At 42.3% G+C, this 24,383-nt stretch overlaps 1 protein-coding gene across 5 annotated transcripts in view; it reads left to right on the top strand.

Moving 5' to 3' along the window:
• The window catches only part of vwa5b2 (von Willebrand factor A domain containing 5B2), a 156,910-nt gene that overhangs the window by 8,503 nt on the left and 124,024 nt on the right, over positions 1-24,383 (top strand). The window lies entirely within an intron of this gene.

Here is a 24,383-nt window from a genome sequence, read left to right as displayed (position 1 = left end):
GGATAATAGATGGAATCACTGTCATTGATTTAAATCAGAGATGGACAATGGCTCATTCTTTCCACCTTCACGTAAATCACAGGTCTATTACAGGATTATCAAATCACACAGGGCAAAAGGGGCCCTTTGGCCCATCCAGTCTGCATCGACAAACACCTCTAAATCTATACTAGTCCCACTTTCCAGCACTTGGCCCATAGACTTGAATGTTATGACATTTGCATCCAAGTACCTTTTCAAGTTTGTCAGGTTTCCCATCACAACTAGCCCCCCAGGTAGTGCATTCCTGAATCCCACCACCCTCAGAGTAAAATCAAGTTTCCTTAATTTCCCTTAAAACTCCTCACCTTCATATTAAAATTATACCCCCTCTTTGGACCTCTTTATTCTCTTCCCATTATTATTGCAGAATATCTTGGGATTCACCCTAATCTTATCTAGCACTACTTTTTCATGGATCCCCTTTGCTCTTCTAATTGCTTTCTTAAGATCCCCCTGCATTTTCTACATTCCGCTAAGGCCTCTGTTGATTTTCTCCCTTTGCATCTGCTAAAACTCCCTCTTTTCCCTATTATCCAATACTCAATGTTCCCAGACATCCAGGGTTCTCTGGGCTTGTTGCTCCTACATTATATCTGAAAGAGAACATGTTGGGCCTGCACACCCACCCTCTCTCCACAACCCTACCCCACTGTTCTGCCATAGATTTACCCAGAAACAACTATTCCCATCTACTTTGGCCAGAACTGCCTTACTTTAATAAAATCTGCCTTACTGCAACACAAATTCCTTCTTTTTCCGTTTCCATAACAAACTTAAACCGCGGTTGCTATCACTAAAATGCTGTTCCACTGCCACCTCAAACACCTGTCCAACTTGATTGCTCAGAATGAGGTTCAGCACCACACTGTTTCACTGTTGGAACTTCTGGAAACCAGGAGGGCAAAAAGAGGACATGAGATAGCTTTGGCAAACAGAGTTAAGGAGAATCCAAAGGATTTTTATAAATACAGTAAGGACAGAAGGGTAACTAGGGAGAGAATAGGGCCCCTCAATGATCAGCAAGATGGCCTTTGTGTGGAGCAGCAGGAGATGGGGGAGAAACTAAACAAGTATTTTGCATCAGTATTTATTGGAGAAAAGGACATGGAAGATATAGAATGTGGGGAAATAGATGGTGACATCTTGAAAAATGTCCATATTACACAAGAGGAAGTTCTGGATGTCTTGAAACGCATAAAAGTGAATAAATCCCCAGGATCTAATCAAGTGCACCTGAGAACTTTGTGGGAAGCTAGAGAAATGATTGCTGGGTCCCTTGCTGAGACATTTATATCATCAATATCACAGGTGAGGTGCCGGAAGACTGGAGGTTGGCTAGTGTGGTGCTACTCTTTAAGAAGGGTGGTAAAGACAAGCCAGAGAACTATAAGCCGGTTAGCCTGATGTCGGTGGTGGGCAAGGTGTTGCAGGGAATCCTGATGGACAGGATGTACATGTATTTGGAAAGGCAAGGACTGATCAGAGATAGTCAACATGGCTTTGTGCATGGGAAATCATGTCTCACAAATTTGATTGAGATTCTTGAAGAAGTAACAAAGAAGATTGTTGAGGGCAGAGTGGTGGACGTATTCTATATGGATTTCAGTAAGGCATTTGACAAGGTTCTCCATGGGAGACTAGTTAGCAAGGTTAGATCTCATGGAATGCAGGGAGAACTAGCCATTTGGATACAGAACTGGCTCAAAGGCAGAAGACAGAGGATGGTGGAGGAGGATTGTTTTTCAGACTGGAGGCCTGTGACCAGTGGAGTGCCACAAGATTCGGTGCTGGGTCTACTACTTTTCGTCATTTGTATGAATGATTTGGATGTGAGCATAAGAGGTATAGTTAGTAAGTTTGCAGATGATACCAAAATTGGGGGTATAGTGGACGGCGAAGAGGTTTACCTCAGACCACAACAGGATCTTGATCAGATGGGCCAATGGGCTGAGAAGTGACAGATGGAGTTTAATTCAGATAAATGTGAGGTGCTGCATTTTGGGAAAGCAAATCTTAGCAGGACTTATATGCTTTCTGGCAAGGCCCTAGGGAGTGTTGCTAAACAAAGAGACCTTGGAGTGCAGGTTCATAGATCCTTGAAAGTGGAGTCGCAGGTAGATAGGATAGTGAAGAAGGCATTTGGTATGCTTTCCTTTATTGGTCAGAGTATTGAGTACAGGACTTGGGAGGTCATGTTGCGGTTGTACAGGACATTGGTTAGGCCACTTTTGGAATATTGCATGTCATTCTGATCTCCTTCCAATTGGAAGGATGTTTGAAACCTGAAAGGGTTCAGAAAAGATTTGCAATGATGTTGCCAGGGTTGGAGGATTTGAGCTATCGGGAGAGTTTCAATAGGCTGGGGCTGTTTTCCTTGGAGCGTCAGAGGTTGAGGGGTGACCTTATAGAGGGTTTCAAAATTATGAATGGCATGAATGTGATAAATAGACAAAGTCTTTTCCCTGGGGTCGGGGAGTCCAGAACTGGAGGGCATAGGTTTAGGGTGAGAGGGGAAAGATATAAAAGAGACCTAAGGGGCAACCTTCCCACAGAGAGGGTGGTACATGTATGAAATGGGCTGCCAAGGAAGTGGTGGAACATTTAAGAGGTATTTGGATGGGTATATGAATAGGAAGGGTTTGGAGGGATATGGGCCGGGTGCTAGCAGGTGGAACTAGATTGGATTTGGACATCTGGTGGGTTGGTCCAAAGGGTCTGTTTCTGTGCTGTACATCTCTATGATTATGACGCTCTACATGTTGATGTAAAAATCTCTCCTGAATACACAGTGACTCAGTGGTTAGGACTGCTGCCCCACAGCACCAAGGTCCCAAGTTCGATTCCAACCTTGAGTGACTGTCTGTGTGGAGCTTGCACATTCTCCCTGTGTCTGCGTGGGTTTCCTCCGGGTACTCTGGTTTCCTCCCACAGTCCAAAAATGTGCAGGTTAGGTGAATTGGCCATGCTAAGTTGCCCATAGTGTTAGGAGGGTCAGTGTGGACTGGTTGGACCAAAGGGCGTGTTTCCATACTGTAGGGAATCTAATCTAAATACGTTCTCCTAAACTCTTTACACTATGACTATCCCAATTAATCTTTGGGAAGCTGAAATCCCCCAGTGTAATTACGTGTTCAATTACTCCCTCAGTGAATTGCCTACATACTTATTCCTCTTTTATCGGCTGACTCTTCCAGCAATGTGACTCCCCCCTCCCCCATTTATAATCCAATGCTCTCTCCACAAAGCCTCATTTAAAGATCCTTCTAAGATATTATTTCTCTTTACTGCATTAACTGACAACTTAATGAATAATGTAACACCCCCCCTCTTCTTTTACACCCTTTCTGGTCCTAACTGAAGATTCTGTTCCCTGGAATGTTGTGTTGCCAGTCCTGCCTCTCCCTCAAGCACTTCTCTGTGATGGCAACAATATCATAATTCTACATGCCAGTCCACACCCTTACCTCATCTGTGTTAACTATAATACTCCTAGCTTTAAAGCAGAGGCCATCCAGACTCGCCTTACTCCCTCAAAACTCAATCATGACTGAATTCTCTCTGTCTTGATTCCTTTACTAAAATATGCTGTGTACCGATTATACTGTCACTGTATCTCCTCTCCCTGCTGAATGCATTTATATTCCTTCCAGCAGCACTACCAAACCAACACACTATCAAATCCTCTAAAACAGACCCAAATTGATTGTCCTTCAATCCCAGGTTCTAATCTTTAAGCCTCACTGATTTCAGCTTGTGCAGTAGTTTTTATTTCTCATAAAGCATTATCAAATACTCACGACTTATAAAACGGATATATTTGGAATTTTCTTGTTTGATTTGTGGGGAGTAAAGGGTTAATACTCAAATAGGTAAATTGTCAGCGGGCATCACTGAAAATATATTGGAACACAGAACAGCAGACTTTGGAGAGAGATGATTCTGCACACAGAATATGCCAAGCTTAATAGGGGAAATAGTTAGATGAATGTTAAATAAAGATAATCTTACCAGTTTAGATTCTTGTAGTCTCTCTTGGTTCCACCAAGTCATAACCTCTTCTAGGAACTACCACCACGATAACAGAATTTCTTTCAATATCAATTCTGTAAAGAATCACTTTTGTGTTGAACATTAATGTGAGAAAATAACTAAGTTTTAAGTTTAAGTTCAAACACTTTTGAAAACCAGGAATAGTTATCAGTAAATTGAGCCTCTGACTGGTTTCACACCCAGCAGCTCTTCAGTACTCTCAGACAATGAAGATTGTCAAGATCTTAAAGCTTGAAGCTTGAGTACCAAACTGTAGATTACAGAGTAACCCTGAGAAAGTGAGGACTGCAGGTGCTGGAGATCAGAGCTGAAAAATGTGTTGCTGGAAAAGCGCAGCAGGTCAGGCAGCATCCAAGGAGCAACCTCCACTCCCGGCACCTTCCCCTGCAACTGCAAGAAATGCAAAATTTGCGCCCACACCTCCCTCCTCACTTCCCTCCAAGGCCCCAAGTGATCCTTCCATATCTGTCACAAATTCACCTGCACCTCCACACACATCATTTACAACATCCGCTGCACCCGATGTGGCCTCCTCTACATTGGGGAGACAGGCTGCCTACTTGCGGAACGTTTCAGAGAACACCTCTGGGACACCCGCACCAACCAACCCAACTGCCCTGTGGCTGAACACTTCAACTCCCCCTCCCACTCCGCCAAGGACATGCAGGTCCTTGGCCTCCTCCATCACCAGACCATGGCAACACAACGCCTGGAGGAAGAGCGCCTCATTTCCCGCCTAGGAACCCTCCAACCACAAGGGATGAATGCAGATTCCTCATTTCCCCTCCCCCTACCTTATCTCAGTTCCAACCCTTGGACTCAGCACCGCCATCTTGACCTGCAATCTTCTTCCTGACCTCTCCGCCTCCACACCCTCTCTGGTCTATCACCCTCACCTTAACCTCCTTCCACCTATTGCATTCCCAACGCTCCTCCCCCAAGTCCCTCCTCCCTACCTTTTATCTTAGCCTGCTGTCACACCCTCCTCATTCCTGAAGAAGGGCTTACGCCCGAAACGTTGATTCTCCTGCTCCTTGGATGCTGCCTGACTTGCTGCGCTTTTCCAGCAACACATTTTTCAGTACAGAGTAACCCTGTCAACACTTAGAACCATCTAATTCTCCATGAGGCCTTAGAACTAAGAAATAGTGTGCCATGAATCTAATAAAATATGCTTGTTATATAGCTCAAACAATTTTAAAACTAGCCCTGAAGGTAGTCATGATATTGAACTCTAATGGCATAATAATTTTGAGATTGAAATATTGCTTTACCCTGGGAGGGAAGGCAATTTAAAATTTGGAGTGCTCACTTAACTCTCCCATCAGTTGCACTGACTTTACATGACGATACAAGTACATGACAGTGGCCGCCCTAGAGATGAATCCAAAGTTGATTGTCTACAACTGGGTGTCATGATCCAAGAACTTGTCTTCACTTGTCGATGCTATGTTTTTGCATTCCAATAACATTCATAGATTAAGTGGTCAGACACAAGGCATAGTTTGTGCTGATATAAAGCAATTTACACCTCCAAAATACAGAATGTAAGGTACAAGTTGTGAGTCAGTTGAGTTGGATAAAATTATAATAAGAGGCCAATTGAAAGAGTTACTTTCATGTTGTTTCAGTTTCACAGTAACTGCAGCATTACTAATTGATGCAAAACCTACTTACAAAAGATTGTAAGTGCTTGGCTGAACAGTCTAGGGACTTTTAATATTCATTCTAAATAAGATCTGACTCTGGTTCTCAAATTTAATCCGATCATGGATACCAATGAGTGATGCATTCTGCATTTGTGCAAGAATTCACAGACAGAACTCTTATTTTCTTTGTCAAAGAGCAACACAGAGCTAGTATAATACTCCACAGATACTGTCTCAGCAGCTTAGTATTTCCAACAGTTTCTGATTTAATATTACTCAGGTTCAGTGACTCAGAATCACTTTGAGGAGGTTTAAATATAAATATCTGTAGTCAATTTAAACACAGCAAACCCCATAAACAACAAAGGGATAATGAGCAGATGATTTGCTTTTAGTTCGAATCATAAATGTTGGCAAAGATACGGGGGACCACACACATCTTTGGGATAGCACCATAAGTTCTTTTAATTGCCAACTGAGAGAAGAATTTTAGCTAAAGATCTCATTTGAAAGAAAGCAGGCAGAATCATACGGAAGCAAATGGGGTCTCAGTTATTGTCTAGACTGTATAACAGTGGTCCTCATGTAAGTGGATTCAGGGGTCAGCTCTGAGATTAAGGCCAAGAATCTCATATGGAATTGCAAGATCATGGATTGGGATTTTCAAGGAACATGAAGCCATGGAACAGTATTGATGGGTGAGGGGACATCATGGATCATGAGGTTGGGTTTCAGGAGGTGTTAGAGTAGGATAATAGGGAGCCCAGGAATTGGGGTGAGAATCATGGACCAATTTCAGAGATCCTGGGGTTGGGAGTTGAAGAATACTGAGGTCTGGGGACTCGAGGAGGGGTGTAAGTGGATAGAAATCAACGAGAGGGTGTGAAGGTCGGGAATGGGGGATCTCAGGGATTGGAGCCAAGAATGTTGGAAAGGAGCAAGTATACTCTTCACATCACCAGCCTCTTTGTTGGGCTGAGCAGGTTATTTGTAAGCTTTGGGTACCCTGAGAGGGAACCACACTGCTGTTGACTATCTCAGACCAAATAAATCTTGAAGAGGGAACATCATAGAGATGTTGATGCAAAGGTATGCGCTAAAATGTTTTGGATCCAGGAAAATATCTCAAGGTACTTAATACGAACTAGATAAAGTAGGCAGCATTAGAGGTAACCAAAACGTAGTCAATATTCTGAGTTTTGAAGAGGGTCTTAAAAGAGAAAAGGAAATTGGAGAGGCAGAAAGCTAGAGATCCTGAATAAAGGGTTAGCATGCTGAAGGACTAGCTGCCATTGATGGAAAGTTAATTCATAGCATTCCGTTATTTGATAGATATTCAACTACTTTTTAAAATCAGTTCCTCAAACTCTCAAGGGCATCGTTACTAAAATTTTGACAAATGTAACTTATTGACATAATGGACAAAAGTTCTGTGGAGGAAGTTTTGCAGCATAATATCAGCTGCCTTCCATAAGAGCTAGAAACTCCAGGTTTGAATCACACTGAAGGAATTGATGGCTAAAAAAGTTGATTATTAACTTGTAAATGCTTCCACACATGTTAATAGCAGGTGGTAACAGTGACAGAGATTCCTACTCAGCCATGAAAGAAAGTATCAGCGCGATCCATAGCCCCAAATTTAACACATCATGCCACCGCAGTGTTATTCAGTTATTGTTACTGGGTTTTACCATCTTAAGGAAGCCAGCTTATTCCAAAGACTGTCAAACCACTTCTGGAATATTGCATACAATTCTGGCCCCCCTGCCATAGGAAGGATGTTGTGAAACTTGAAAAAGTATAGAGAAGATTTACAAAAATGTTGCCAGGTTTGGAGGGTTTGAGCTATAACCTGAGGCTGAATAGGCTGGGTCTATTTTCCCTCCAATGTTGAAGGCTGGGGGTGACCTTATAGAGGTTTATAAAATCATGAGGGGCATGGATAGGGTGGATAGACAAGATCTTTTGCCTAGGTCGGGCGGGTCCAAAACTAGAGGACATAGGTTTAATGTGAGAGGGGAAAGATTTAAAGGGGACCTACGGGGCAACTTTTTCATGGTGCGTGTATAGAATGATCTGCCAGAGGAAGTGATGGAGGCTGGTACAATTACAACATTCAAAAGGTATCTGGAAGATTATATAAACAGGAAGTGGTTAGAGGGGAATAGGCCAAATGCTGGTGAGTGGGACTAGATTTAGGATATCTGGTCGGCATGGATGAGTTTGGATCGAAGGATCTGTTTCCACACTGTACAGTTCTACGTCTCTAATTATGGAAGTAATATGATATTCTGCTTAGGTTTTAGATTGCTTCTTTGGCATGATGATTGAGCATAACATGATAGTCCAGAGTTTGACGGCTCAATTGTGAAATGCCCTAGAAGTTAGACTTCTTTGTTAGGTTTTTTCCCTTTTTCCACACAAATGTTCTGGACATTTGAGAGCATCAGGGAAGCTGGGAATTTGGTGAACGATGGGATAAATAACATAACTCTGAAATTAATGGCACTGAATGACTGAGAACTAAGCAGGAAGAGGATTGAGAAATAAGGTGAATTTTCATGTAGGGTACAGAAAGAAACCTGAAGAGTCTGAAAGACTAGATTAGGAGAGAGGAGCAAAGAAAGACAGAAAGAAAATGTAAGAAAAATAAAAATTAAGATTTTAAAATCAAAAACAGCAATCACAACCTAAGGGATGAGATTCCGCACTTTTATTCTTCTTAACTTTGGAACGTCAGAACACAGTAGTCCACTGAGTCCATGAACTAATTTTTGCCATTTAAGACAATCATGTCTGATTAAATATTTCAACACCTTTTAACACATTATCCCAATAATTCCTTTCTGCTGTTAGCAAACAGAAATCTTCGAGGAGAAAGTGAGGACTGCAGACGCTGGAGATCAGAGCTGAAAATGTGTTGCTGGAAAAGCGCAGCAGGTCAGGCAGCATCCAAGGATTCCTGAAGAAGGGCTGATGCCCGAAACGTCGATTCTCCTGCTCCTTGGATGCTGCCTGACCTGCTGCGCTTTTCCAGCAACACATTTTCAGCAAACAGAAATCTGTCAACTTCGACTTTTGAGATACTCACAAATTGAGACTGAGAATTTCAAAGATCCATAAACCTCTGAGTAAAAAAACTCACAGTCCAAAATTGTATTTCTCTAATTATTAAATGATTCCCCTGGTTCTAGACGAGTCAGCCAGGGAAAACATTTTATCTACATTTATCCCATCTATCTCTTTAAGTATTTTGTACATTTCAATTAGATTATTCTAGAGAATACAGGCCTCGTTTGGTCAATCTCACCTTTAGAAGACAGTGCTAACTTCCTGGAAAAAAAGTCTTGTGAACCTTCACTGCACTCCCTCTGTGCCAATAAGATATTTCCTCATTAAAAGAGACCAAAACTGCATACAGTACTCCAAGTGCAAACTAACCGAACTTCTACGCAATTGAAGTAAGACTTCATTACTTCTGTCTTCAAATCCTCTTGTAATAAAAGCAAACATTCCATTAGCCTTCCTAGTAGCTTGCTGCGCATTAGCTTCAGTGACTTACTAACAAGGACATCTCGGTCTTTTTGTACATCTACACTTCCCAACCTCTTACCATTTAAGGAATACCTGCACGTTTGTCCCACGCATTCCCACTTAGCTTTGTACTTCCACAAATTTGGAAATATTATATTTGGTCCCCAGTCCAAATCATTGGTAGATATTGTGAATATCTGGGATTAGTCATCCCTAAAAGTTATTTTATGACAAGATTATTAATTAGCGATTTGTTGTTACATAATATTAAATGATAAATAGCCTTCATTTGGGTCTTCAACATCCTGTTTTAGAAATGTTCCTGAAACTCATCCTTTTCAGCTTTCAAGCTTGGTTGTTTTACCCAGCCTACACATAGATTGAAGTCACCCAAAATTACCAATTGGTGGCATATAGGTAACTCCAACCAATGTATCCCACCTCCTGCTATTTTGTAATTCGACAGATTCCACACATTGTTCTGTTCTAAGATCCTCCCTTTATTGATTCCAACCTTATGGTAACTCTCTGACATAGACAACAATGAACCAAACAACAATGGCATCAAATGTAAAACAAAATCATTTAGATTAGATTACAGTGTGGAAACAGGCCCTTCGGCCCAACAAGTCCACACTGACCCGCCGAAGCACAACCCACCCATACCCCTACATTTACCCTTACCTAACACTACGGGGAATTTAGCATGGCCAATTCACCTGACCTGTACATCTTTGGACTGTGGGAGAAAACTGGAGCACCCAGAGGAAACCTACGCAGACACGGGGAGAACGTGCAAACTCCACACAGTCAGTCGCCTGAGGCGGGAATTGAACCCGGGTCTCTGGTGCTGTGAGGCAGCAGTGCTAACCACTGTGCCACCGTGCCACCCACAAGGAGTAACCCATTCCCCCAACACTATGGGCAACTTAGCATGGCCAATTCACCGAACCTGCACATCTTTGGACTGTGGGAGGAAACCAGAGCACCTGGAGGAAACCCACACAGACACAGGGAGAATGTGCAAACTCCACACAGGCAGTTGCCCAAGGTGGGAATTGAACCCAGGTCCCTGGTGCTGTGAAGCAGCAGTGCTAACCACTGAGCCAACATGCTTTTTTGTTGAAGCAGCGTGCTTTTTTTGTCTTCCTTGTACTCCTTTGCTGCACTTGAGCCTGATATGCCCCTTCATCTTATTGACATTGAGCAGCCACATTTTATCAAAATGATTTTTTAAAGGTAATCTACATCTTCCCATAATTACTAGCATCTGACATTCCATTCACTCCATCACTTCCAGTGCATCATACACAATCTGTCATGAGTGCCCAAAATTATTTTAATGAGCTGATGTTGCTTTATTAGGTGAAGTCAACACAGTCGAGTGTAAGTCCACCCCACATTCTTCAAACCATTGCTCAATGTAACTACAACACTATTCCCTGTGCATTGACTCATATCCTGCTTCATAGCTGCATTGAATGGTACATCATGCACTCCAGCAATGTGTTGAATCAGTTATCACAGAATTATACAGTCAAAATGTAACAAGCCTGGGGGATAGGGTTGCAACAAACAGAAAGGGATGATTGCACATTTACTAATTCTGGCAGGGCACATAGTTGAAATGAAATATTATTTAACACAAACCTACTTCATTAAAACTGGGCTTTAGCCAGAATCAAAAGGCTGGTGCAAGGAACAATCTTGAGCCAAGAGTAAAAAATAATTCCTTCATAAATTATAGTAAAAGCATTTTCACTGATTGCACTGACAGATTCATCATAAATGTTTTTTTTACAATTGCAGTAGTCTGTCTCTGAAAAATCCAGAGTTCATTATATTTATTTTCCTTTGACTAAACAGGACTACTTTGCTGTATCTTAATCGCTGGGGAATTGTAAAATTTAATGAATGTGACTTGTACTGAATTCAAATTTTTCTACAACATATCAGTAAAAATGCAGTCTTCATATCACAAAGGTCAAGATTCTTCTTGTCAATCTCATTTTAGTAATGCAATCTTCTCTGACTACATACTGTGGCTAAAACAATTCTTAAATTCATACCCTCAATATGATTACATAGTGAGATGTTGTTTGCTGGAAGATATCATGATTGGAAACTGCATCCTTCATTGTGTGATCAGCTCTGGTTGTTCTTTACATAAATAAAACCTTGTAAGAAAGTAGTGACTCTGTATAATTTAGCAATCTACAATTAGGACTTCGGAGTTGTCAATGGCACAGAATCAAAACAATTAATTAGAAGACCAAACAGTCTGTGAGTCAGTTTCTGAAAAGAAGGATCTGGCGGCAATTAGCTGCTATCTTGAGTTCTGGCTGAGTCCCTACTGTGGTATGTGCAGTCAAATTAAGACTGCACCTCACAATGGGGTAGGTCTGCATCTTTTTAAAGGAAAGAGATCGAAACAGTTTGTTTGGTTCAGTGTGGTAAAGCAAAACTACATACTGGTTTAAGTAGAAGAGGTTCTAGTATTGAAAAAGAAGTAGTTTATTGCTTGTTCGAAACTAGTTACAAGTTACATTTATGTAATGTGTTACCGAGACTATAAGGAAGGTGTTAGATCTTACTCCTTCATTCCTGAAGAAGGGCTCATGCCCGAAACGTCGATTCTCCTGCTCCTTGGATGCTGCCTGACCTGCTGCGCTTTTCCAGCAACATATTTTCAGCTCTTACGCCTTCAAGAACCTAGATTAGATTAGATTACTTTTAGTGTGGAAACAGGCCCTTCGGCCCAACAAGTCCACACCGACCCGCCGAAGTGCAACCCACCCAGACCCATTCCCCTACATTTACCCCTTCACCTAACACTACGGGCTATTTAGCATGGCCAATTCACCTAACCTGCACATCTTTGGACTGTGGGAGGAAACTGAAGCATCCGGAGAAACCCACGTAGACACGGGGAGAATGTGCAAACTCCACACAGTCAATCGCCTATGCTGTTCCTTCAGAAGTCCATGTGTTAATATTATAGTAGGTCTGCTGAATGCATTTGTCAGTGTTTGATTTGGATTGTGCCTCCAGCTGAGTATCTGTACCTGAAGCGGCAATGCTTAAGATATCTCTCCTAACATAAGAAACTAGCATGTGGTTAGCATGGCATTGAAAGACCCAACAGACATTTACTATAGCTCAAGCTTAGAGTGGTGCTGGAAAAGCACAGCAGATCAGGCAGCATCTGAGGAGCAGGAAAATCGACATTTCGGGCAAAAGCCCTTCACCAGGAAGTGATGAATCATTTACTATAGCTGCTAAATATAAACAAGTATAACTTTCACAAGCACACCAGGATGGAATCTAACATGATGCTATTGGTTATAAAGAGTAGAATGTTTTCATTGGTGTGTTTTTTTATTTCAAAAATATACTTTATTCATAAAATATTTTGATGGTCTGTACAGTTGGTCATGCCATACATATGTAAACATTCCATTTCTTTGCATTCAGAGATCAGAATTCATCATTTGTATATACAGGTCTGTACGTTTATCAATTATATATCCATATATTTAGCTGAGGCATCATCGGAGTCCAAATGACTGGGTGGGCCCCCTGTTCTTCTTAGGCAGGCAGATGTTACACGGTGGTCTTTCCCCACCGCACCTTGGCAGCAGCTGCCCCAAGCTTCAGGGCGTCCCTCAACACATAGTCCTGGACATTGCAATGTGCCAGTTTGCAAAACTCAGTTGGGGTCACCTCCTTCAGTTGGAAGATCAACAGGTTTCGGACCACCCAGAGAGCGTCCTTCACCGAGTTGATGATGCTCCAGGTACAGTTGATGTTCGGCTCGGTGTGCGTCCCGGGGAACAGGCCGTAGAGCACGGAGTCTCATGTCACGGCGCTGCTCGGGACGAACCTCGACAAACACCACTGCATTCCTCTCCAGACTTCTTCTGCATAGGCACATTCCAGAAGGAGGTATGTGACAGTCTCGTCCCCCCCCGCAGCCGCTTCGAGGGCAGCGTGCGGTGCGGCTGAGAGTCCGGGCGTGCATAAAGGATCCCACAGGCAGAGCCCTTCTCACCACCAGCCAAGCCATGTTTTGATGCTTGTTGAAAAGTTCTGGCAATGAGGCATTCTGCCAAATGACTTGGATAGTCTACTCAGGGAACCGCTCGATAGGACCCGCCCTCTCCTTTTCCCGAAGGGTCTCAAGGACGCTACGTGCTGACCACTTCCTGATGGACTTGTGGTCAAAGGTGTTTTTCTTCATATATTTCTCCACGAAGGACAGGTGATACGGAACGGTCCAACTACTCGGAGCGTTTCGCGGCAGCGAGGCCAGGCCCATTCTTCGCAACACCAGGGACAGGTAGAACCTCAGTACGTAGTGACACTTGGTGTTTGCGTACCGGGGATCCACGCACAGCTTGATGCAGCCACACACAAGGGTGGCCATCAGGGTGAGGGTGGCATTGGGTATGTTTTATCCCCCGTTGCCCAGATCTTTATACATCGAGTCCCTTTGGACCCGGTCCATCTTTGACCTCCATATAAATTGGAAGATGGCCCAGGTGACTGCAGCAGCACAGGTTCTGGGAATAGGCCAGACCTGTGCCACGTATAACAGCAATGACAGTGCCTCACACCTGATGACCAGGTCTTTTCCCGCAATGGAGAGCGACCGTAGCTTCCATCTGCCCAGTTTCTGCCTCACTTTGCTGATACGGTCCTCCCAAGACTTGGCGCACGCCCCAGCCCCCCAGAGCCAAATACCCAGCACCTTCAGATGGTCAGTCCTTACGGTGAAGGGGATTGAGGATTGGTCGGCCCAGTTCCCAAAGAGCATGGCCTCGCTCTTGCCTCGGTTTACCTTGGCCCCCGAGGCCTGTTCGAACTGGTCACATATGCACATGATTCTGTGCACAGACAACGGATCCGAGCAGAAAACGGCAATGTCATCCATGTACAGGGAGGCCTTAACCTGCAGGCCCCCGCTGCCAGGAATAGTCACCCCTCTCAGGCTCGCATCCTTCCTGATGGACTTGGCAAATGGCTCCATGCAGCACACAAACAAGGCAGGAGAGAGAGGGCAGCCCTACCTGACTCCAGATCTGACTGGGAAGCTATCTGATTCCCACCCATTGATTGAGACTGCAGTAATAATGCTGGTGTAGAGCAGTCTGATCCAATTGCAGATTCCCTCCCCAAAGCCCATTTTGGAGAGAACATCTCTCATGCTTCAAGTAGCTTGAGCTGGACCTTTATGCCCTCAGGTTACATGCTTTGAAACAGTGATGATATCACGGGCATGCCTCTTTAACTTACATTGACTAATGACAATGAGACATGACACAACAGTGTTCATCTTTTCTACAAATATTTTTAAAAAACGCATGTGCAAGGCTACTCATAGGCATTTCAATTTAAAAATTATATAAGCAGGTAAAAAAGAGAGTTGACCAAATTAACAAGTCAAGCATCTTGTAACACATTGGAGGTTGGACAACTCATCCTGATCCAGTGATCACATTTCCATCTGGAGAAGCATGTGTTGTTTTCTGTTGCACTGGTTGTCTTGGTGCTAGTTGCTGTCATTCAGCATCACCACACAGTTGACATAATTGGAGCTTTTTTCTTCATTTTCTTTGTGTGTGATATGTGTGCTGCACTTTTGACTTCTATTTCATCACAGTGTCACATCATGATCAGTAGTGATTTCATATGGCCTGACTGGTTGCATTTCCTGCAGGATTTTGCTAGTATTTCTAAGTCACACATTCTGTCTTATGAACAGTTTTGGTAGTTCTCTGCTTGTTCTGTCCCTTCATCCATTCTCTTTAGTTCTCCTCCATCTTTGACGAAGAATGTGTTATGTCTCAGAATGGTTGTTGGACAATGCAATGTGGAAATCTTACTTTGTTGCTTGACATTTGATACACTTTGATTTGATGGCACGTACCAAGCATTCTGCTAGACTGTTTAAGGCATGGATAATGGGCTCACAATATGACACAGGCCACTGGTCACTTAAAATAAAACTTTTTAAATAGTTTGTCAACAAACTGAGTTCTGTTGCCAGACTGAACACATTGCAGGACTCTGAACAAAATGAAAACAGCAGTCTTTCTGTCAGTGATGATTGTACTTGTTGAGTTACAAAATCATCAAACAATGGGAAATTTGGAGGAGTCATCCACCACAAAGAGGTAAAAACAATAACTGCAGACGCTGGAAACCAAATTCTGGATTAGTGGTGCTGGAAGAGCACAGCAGTTCAGGCAGCATCCAATGAGCAGCGAAATCGACGTTTCGGGCAAGAGCCCTTCATCAGGAATAAAAGGGTACAATCTTCTCCAAACACCATGAACTGGTCTGTTGCTATCTTCACCCAAGAAATGATGGAACATTGTGTGGATGTAGAGGCCCCTTCCACTGTTTCACATGCATTCACAAGTCACTGATTCATCCATGGAGAAAGTGAGGACTGCAGATGCTGGAGATCAGAGCTGAAAAATGTGTTGCTGGAAAAGCGCAGCAGGTCAGGCAGCGTCAAAGGAACAGGAGAATCGACGTTTCGGGGATAAGCCCTTCTTCAGGAATGAGGAGGGTGTGCCAAGCAGGCTAAGATAAAAGGTAGGGAGGAGGGACTTGGGGGAGGCGTGTTGGGAATGTGATAGGTGGAAGGAGGTTAAGGTAAGGGTGATAGGCCGGAGAGGGGGTGGGGGCAGAGAGAGGTCGGGAAGAAGATTGCAGGTCAAGAAGGCGGTGCTGAGTCCAAGGGTTGGAACTGAGATAAGGGAGGGGGAAGGGGAAATGAGGAAGCTGGAGAAATCTGCATTCATCCCTTGTGGTTGGAGGGTTCCTAAGGCATAAGATGAGGTGCTCTTCCTCCAGGCGTCGTGTTGCCATGGTCTGGTGATGGAGGAGGCCAAGGACCAGGCAAAACCTGCGCCCACACCTCCCCCCTTCACTTCCCTCCAAGGCCCCAAGGGATCCTTCCATATCCGTCACAAATTCACCTGCGCCTCCACACACACCATTTACTGCATCCGCTGCACCCGATGTGGCCTCCTATACATTGGGGAGACAGGCCGCCTACTTGCGGAACATTTCAGAGAACACCTCTGGGACACCCGCACTAACCAACCCAATCGCCCCGTGACTGAACACTTTAACTCCCCCTCCCACTCCGCCAAGGACATGCAGGTCCTTGGCCTCCTCCATCACCAGACCATGGCAACATGACACCTGGAGGAAGAGCGCCTCATCTTCCGCCTCGGAACCCTCCAAACACAATGCAGATTTCTCTAGCTTCCTCATTTCCCCTCCCCCCACCTTATCTCAGTCCCAACCCTCGGACTCAGCACCGCCTGCTTGACCTACAATCTTCTTCTCGACCTCTCCGCCTCCACCCCCTCTCTGGCCTATCACCCTCACCTTAACCTCCTTCCACCTATCGCATTCCCAACGCCCCTTCCCCAAGTCCCTCCTCCCTACCTTTTATCTTAGCCTGCTTGGCACACCTTCCCCATTCCTGAAGAAGGGCTAATGCCCAAAACGTTGGTTCTCCTGCTCCTTTGATGCTGCCTGACCTGCTGCGCTTTTCCAGCAACACATTTTTCAGCACTGATTCATCCATGGCCAGTACACAAAGTCACTTTGTAGCTGTCTTGTGCATTCAATACTTATATGTCCTTGGTGTAAGATGGACATGATATCTTGCTATAATATAGGCAAAACACTGCAGATTCTGGAAATCTGAAACAAACACAGACAATGCTGGAGAAGTTCAATAGTCTGGTAGCATCTGTAGAGAAAGAAAAAGTGATTTTAAAATTCATCTTTGGGATGTGGGTGTCGCTGGTTGTCCAGTATTTATTGCCCATCCCTAGTTGCCCTTGGGAAGGTGGTGGTGAGCTGCCTTCTTGAATGACTGCAGTCCACCTGCTGTGGGTTGACTCTTGATGCCCTCAGGGAACGAATTCCAGGATTTTGACCAAGCGATATTGAAGGAACGGCAATATATTTCCATGATGTGGAGGACCCATTGTCAGACTGGGTGGACAAAGTTAAAAATCACACAACACCAGGTTATAGTCCAACAGGTTTATTTGGAATCTCCGAAAGTTAGTGTTTCTAAATAAACCTGTTGATCTATAACCTGGTGTTATGTGATTTTTAGCTAAATATATTTCCAAGTCAGAATGGTGAGTAGTTTGGAAGGGAACTTGAAGATTATGATGTTCCCATATACCTGCTGCTCTTCTCCTTCTAGATAGAAGTTTTGTGGGTCTGTAAGGTGCTATCTGAGGATCTTTGATGAATTTCTGCAGTGCATCTTATAGATAGTATGTACTGCTGCAATTGAATGTCAGTGATGGAAGGAGTGTATGCTTGTGGATTAATGCCAATCAACAGGCTACTTTGTGCTTAATGGTGGCACGTTTCTTGAGTGTTGTTGGAGCTGCACTCATCCAGGCAGGTGGGGAGTATTCCAGCACACTCCGAACTGATGCCTTGTAGATCGTGGACAGGCTTTGGGGAGTCAGGAGGGGGGTTACTTGTTGCAATATTCCTAGCCTCTGACATGACTTTGTAGCCACTGTGCTTTTGGTGAGTCCAATAAACAGTATTTTCTCATCCATGGTCCACTAATTCATAACATCTCTTCTACTTTAATTTGACTTGTCTGAGGTCATTGTTATTTGAAGTCATTGTCAGAAGTTTACAATAGTTCTTCAAATGTATCTGTTTATCTTTTATACCTTGTCAGCTATAATGTCATCATCTATACTCACGGTTATATACAAATATATATTTACTTGTCCAGCTTCTGATTGAGTATCTAAATTAGAAGCTAGTTTATGTATTAATGAATTTTTGCTTCAAGATGTGCAAATCTGTTGCTATTGGGTCTATCTTTGAAATTAAGTCTTCCTGTCAACATTATTTCTGATGCTATGTCTTCCGAATGTCTTCTTTTATTTCCCTCCCTGAAAAGTCTTTACTTTTACATTTATATTAATGTTACTGTTCTGTGCTACTCGACTACAGGGCTTTCCCATGTATTTTCAATTACTTTAAAGGTAAGTGATTTTGAAATCTCCTGGATGACCACATATTACAGGAAAGCACACTACCCTCACAGTATGGACCCCCTGGAAACTTTGCCAAAATGTTGTGTGCCCAATGCACTACATAATGTAAAGTTGAGGCTGTACCTGGTGGTGTTCTATTAAAGTGCAACAGGATTTATTTGACGGTAAAACTTTCTACTTAAATTGTAACAAGATATTGTGAGCTCATTAAATGAACTGCTGCTATATTGTTGTATTATCAGTAACACAGAGTTATAAATATCTATATTAGACTTTGGCAAAAAAGTCCACCCCATTTCTCCACACAGGTCCAGCCTATGAACTGATAAATGGAATCTTAACATCATTGACCTGTCTTCTGTTGTACTCAATCCATTTCAGGCTAAATGTGCATAGCAGAATGAATGAACTAGTTAATTAAAGACAACAGGGAATTAGAGAGGAAATCTTTTTATCAATAATACCAAAATGCTACAAAGGAAACTAAGAGGATCATGCATGATATATGAGAAAAACGATTTTCATTAGCATCTCTTTAGAATTGTTTATTTACCTGATGCTCACATTAATTTAACAGTATTTTTAAAAAGAATCAAAAATAGTCAGATGTATACAATTATATGAGATCATGAATTCCAACAACATTTAACCTTGTGATTTAGAAATAAATATTTGTGCAGTATAAACCACTTTAATGCTTTCTGACTTCTGGGATGTTACAAGATTTTATCACTTCAATCTCAACCATATTAAAATAGAAATAACCATGTGCTATAAACTGTAACTGTAATTGATGAGGCTTACATATTTATTTACATAAATGAGAACTGGACTATAACTAATCTCAGTGAGAGGATTATTAATTTAATGTATCAGGATTCAAATTCAGCGTAAAAAAAGAGGCTAGAAATCTCCTTGCATTCGACATATCGCTCAGGAATTTACTTTGCGATCCCCACCTAATATTCCATATCCCACGTCTTTTGGCCCATGTCCCACAAAACCTTTGCTTAACAAAAAGTATTCTATCTCAAATTTATAATCAGCAATTGATCCGCCACCCATTATCATTTGAGGAAGAGAATCCCAAACATGTATCACCGTTTGTGTATAGAAATGTTTCCTAACATCTCTCGTTAATGGTCTGGCCCTAATTCTAAGACTATGCCTTCTAGTTCTAGAATCCCCAACCCAATAGAAACAGTTTGTCTTTATTTACCCCATTTCTATTAATATCTTGAAGACTTTGATCAGATCTTCCTTTAACCTTCTAATTGTATAACCTAATTTGTATAACCTCTCCTCATAACATAGTGCCTGAAGTCCAAGTATCATTCTTGTAAAATTATATTGTACTCCCTAAAGGTCAATATCTCCTTTGTAGAGGCTAGTGCCCAGATCTGCGAACAGTACTTCAAAGCTAACCATGGTTTTGTATAACTGCAACATAACTTCTGCATCCTTGTATTCCAGTCTTCTAAATATAAAGGCCAACATTCCATTAGCTTTCTTAATTAATTTCTGCACTGGCTGTGACATTTTAAAGATAGAGACATAGAGTCATAGAGATGTACTACTTGGAAACAGACCCTTCGGTCCAACCCATTTATGCCAACCAGATATCCCAACCCAATCTAGTTCCACCTGCCAGCACCTGGCCCATATCCCTCCAAACCCTTCCTATTCATATACCCATCCAAATGCCTCTTAAATGTTGCAATTGTACCAGCCTCCACCACATCCTCTGGCAGCTCATTCCATACATGTACCACCCACTTCATGAAAAGTTTGCCCCTTAGGTCTCTTTTATATCTTTCCCCCCTCACCCTAAACCCTCTAGTTCTGGACTCCCCGACCCCAGGGAAAATACTTTGTCTATTTACCCTATCCATGCCCCTCATAATTTTATAAACCTCTATAAGGTCACCCCTCAGCCTCCGACGCTCCAGGGAAAACAGCCCCAACCTGTTCAGCCTCTCCCTGTAGCTCAAATCCTCCAGCCCTGGCAATATCCTTATAAATCTTTTCTGAACCCTTTCAAGTTTCACAACATCTTTCCGATAGGAAGGAGACCAGAATTGCATGCAATATTCCAACAGTGGCCCAGCCAACGTCATGTACAGTTGCAACATGACCTCCCAACTCCTGCATTCAATACTCTGACCAATAAAGGAAAGCATACCAAACGCCTTCTTCACTATCCTATCTACCTGCGACTCCATTTTCAAACAGCTATGAACCTGCACTCCAAGATCTCTTTGTTCAGCAACACCCCCTTGGACCTTACCATTAAATATATAAATCCTGCTAAGATTTGCTTTCCCAAAATGCAGCACCTCGCATTTATCTGAATTAAACTCCATCTGCCACTTCTCAGCCCATTGGTCCATCTGGTCAAGATCCTGTTGTAATCTGAGGTAACCCTCTTCGCTGTCCACTACACCCCCAATATTGGTGTCATCTGCAAACTTACTAACTGTACCTCTTATGCTCGGATCCAAATCATTTATGTAAATGACAAAAAGTAGAGGACACAGCACTGATCCTTGTGGCGCTCCACTGATCACAGGCCTCCAGTCTGAAAAATAACCCTCCACCAGATCTATGCACCTGAATCCCAAGTCCCTTTGGACGTCCACTGTATTTAACTTCATACCATTTAGAAAATGCTCTGATTTATTCTATTTCAATCCAAAATGTATAACCTCACATTTGTTTACTTTGAACTCCATCTGCCACAATTTTGTCTGTTTATTCAATCTATCAATATTTTCTTGTAATTTTATTCTATTGACTACATTATCTACAGTGCTGTCTAGCTTTTTGCCATCAGCTACTTTGGATGGATGAATTTCTATGACATTATCCAAGTCATTAATCAATAACCTGAATAGCTGAGGTCCGAACATAAATTCTTGAGGAACACCACTGGTCACATCCTGTCAATTTGTGTACCTATCCATTATCTCAACTTTCTGTCACCTGCCACTCAACCAATTTCCCAGCCAGGCCAGTAATTTGTCTTCAATTCCATGGGCTTCAACTTTAGTTAATTGTGTCTTATGTGGGACTCTATCAAACGCCTTCTGAAAGTCCATAGGATCAATATTCCCCTATCCACAACATTCGCCACCTCTTCAACATATTCAATTAGGTTTGTCAGGCATGATCTACCTGTCGTGTATTCATGCTGACGCTCCCTGATTAACTGAAAAATTTCAAATTGTTCAGTTATGCCATCTGTGATGATGCACTGCAACAATTTCTGTACCACAGATGTTAGGCTAACTGATCCAAATTCCTTGATTTTCCTCTTTTACCCTTTGTAAAACATGAATAACGTGCTAACACAGTCAAGAAGCTTGACACCATCCAGGACAAAGCAGCAAACTTGTTTGGCACCATGTGCACCACCATCACTATCGACTTGCTTCACCATTGACACACAGTAGTAGCAGTATGTATCATCTGCAAGATACACTACAACAACTCATTAAGGCTCCTCCAACACCACCTCCCCAATCTACAACCTCTCCACTATAAGGACTGGAGTAGCAGGTATATAGAAACACCATCACCTGCAAGTTCCCCTTCAAGCCACATACCATCCTGACTTGGAACTATATCTCTGTTCTTTCATTGTTGCTGGGTCAATTTTTCCCTTCCTAACAGCACTTTGGGTATCTTTACTCTTCATGGGTTGGAGCAGTTCAAGAAGCCAGCTCATTACCAACTTCTTCAAGACAATTAAAGATGGGTAATCAATGCTAGCCCAGCTAGTGATTCCCATATTCTGTGAATGAATAGAAAACAGAGCCAGACAGAACAAACTCATTCCAACCACAACATCTGAGTATCACTGATGGTGGCCATTTAGTCATGCAAAATATCACGACATCATTCTCCCTTCTAGGTTCCCTAGACAATATAATTACAGGTATCAACCAGATGTGCAAAAGCAAATGGAGAAAGAGTCATTTCAATGTATAACTCTGAAAATGAGAAGAGGAATATACTTACTTTATTATCTGTTAAGTTGGGAGAAGTATTTATCACTTAGAGACACAAGTGCATGCTCAACAATAACTTACATCATCAGGTTACAGCCTTTTTCCCTTCCACAGGGTGAAAAAAAGATTAAATATCTGTGCAAACAATTAAAAATTAGGAAATAAAGTTGGACTGATGGCTTTATACAATTTCCAAAATCACTCGCTTCAACTAAAGGAGTGTGAAATTAATTTTCATAGTATACTATAAAATGCCAAACCTTTAGCAACATGTGCTTCACTTGCATTTTCTCTGAACTTTTATATGTGGATTAGTAGTTCTTTGTTAATTATTATTTCCTTTACAGCAAGAAGTGCAACAGATTGTTTCTATGGAAACTCAAACAAACAATATAAGTCAATGACAAGCAAAAGCCAAAATCTACCATTAACAAAGCAGACAATTTTGAAATATCCTCATGATTGCTTTTAATCCAAACCACATATTAAAATTCCACACCTGTCCTAGTCAGGGTCTCTACAAATTCAACTTGATGACTGTAAGCCAGATTGTTTTCAGCAAATGCAAGATAACCACAAAATAAATATGAGACCTTTACACATTGGTTTGTGCTTGATTTTATTTAAGAATTTTACGCGGTTGTACAGCCTCATGTCATCAGTACAGACCGTCAACTGACAGTATTCTTTGACGCTACTTTAGAAACACCTTTGAGAAAAAAACTTTTTAAATGACATTTGCTCAAATCTTTCGGCAGATGAGCAGGTTAAAGGAAAGGCATTCCACTCTCCCCTCATTCACGCACCCAATCAAACATTTCAATTGAATTACATGAATCTATTATTTGAGAGCTTCAGGAATGAATATCAAATAAAATGAAGGGTTTGAAGAAATGAAGGTTTAGGTAGTTTGGATAACCATACCGCGAAAGATAACAAAATGTTTCAGATGGTTAACACTAAATTGACAATACAAATATAATGCTAAAGCAGAAAAATGTGTTGCTGGAAAAGCGCAGCAGGTCAGGCAGCATCCAAGGAGCAGGGGAAATGATGTTTCGGGCATAAGCCCTTCTTCAGGAAACGTCGATTCCCCTGCTCCTCGGATGCTGCCTGACCTGCTGCGCTTTTCCAACAACACATTTTTCAGCTCTAATCTCCAGCATCTGCAGTCCTCACTTTCTCCATAATGTTAAAGCAGTAGGGTAAGGGGCTGAGGGTGGTTAAGAAACGTTGAAATACGAGTAATATAGAGGTTGTACTGTATTTTATAAAATATCTTTTTTTTGGATGTAGGAATGCCCAACCCTAATTGCACTTGATTAAATGCTGGTGAGCCATCTCTTGAGCTGCTGCAGTCCTACAGTGCTGTGAAGGAGTTCCAAGATTTTAACCCAGTGACCTTGAATGAATAGTGATATACCTTAAGTCAGAATGGTGTACAGTTTGGAGGGGAGCAGTATTCCCAGGCATCTGCTGCCTTTGCTGTTCTAGGTGATGTAGGTTGTGAGTTTGGAAGCTGTTCTTGAAGGAGCTGTGGATTTAGCAGCGTGAACGGTTTGGAATTGATTTCACTTTTCCTGACAAGCAACTAACAAAAACAGAAAGCGTTGGAAACTAACCAGGTCTGGCAGCCTCTGTGGAGAAAAAAAACATAGGGTTTACATATTGAGGTCAGTGACCCCTCATCAGAAATTGTGGTGTTGTTGTTGTTGGTGGTATGTGTGGTAGTGTGTGTGTGGTAGTGTGTGTGTGTGTTTGTGAAAATTTACTCAGTTAAGTAAAGAGCTGCTGCATATTTCAACAATTTAAGGTAGTTTAAATAAAATGCTGGTATCACCATTTTGAGATTACAGATTACCATGGTTTGAAAAGTCAGCATTTACTGAAGGCATTCATTGGGGTATGGGAGAACTCAGCCTTTTCTTTTAGTTGTTCAAGTCTTGGTATTCTCAACAGGCTTAAGGATAACATACATGTGATGTTGTCTTTGTATCTGCATCTGCAGATTTAGAAACAGTATGACCTCT

Source organism: Chiloscyllium punctatum, chromosome 6 (genome assembly GCF_047496795.1).
Source record: "Chiloscyllium punctatum isolate Juve2018m chromosome 6, sChiPun1.3, whole genome shotgun sequence".
Lineage (NCBI taxonomy): Eukaryota > Metazoa > Chordata > Chondrichthyes > Orectolobiformes > Hemiscylliidae > Chiloscyllium > Chiloscyllium punctatum.
The sequence above is the reverse complement of the archived record's forward strand: the minus strand, read 5'-3'. Positions and strand labels throughout refer to the sequence as shown.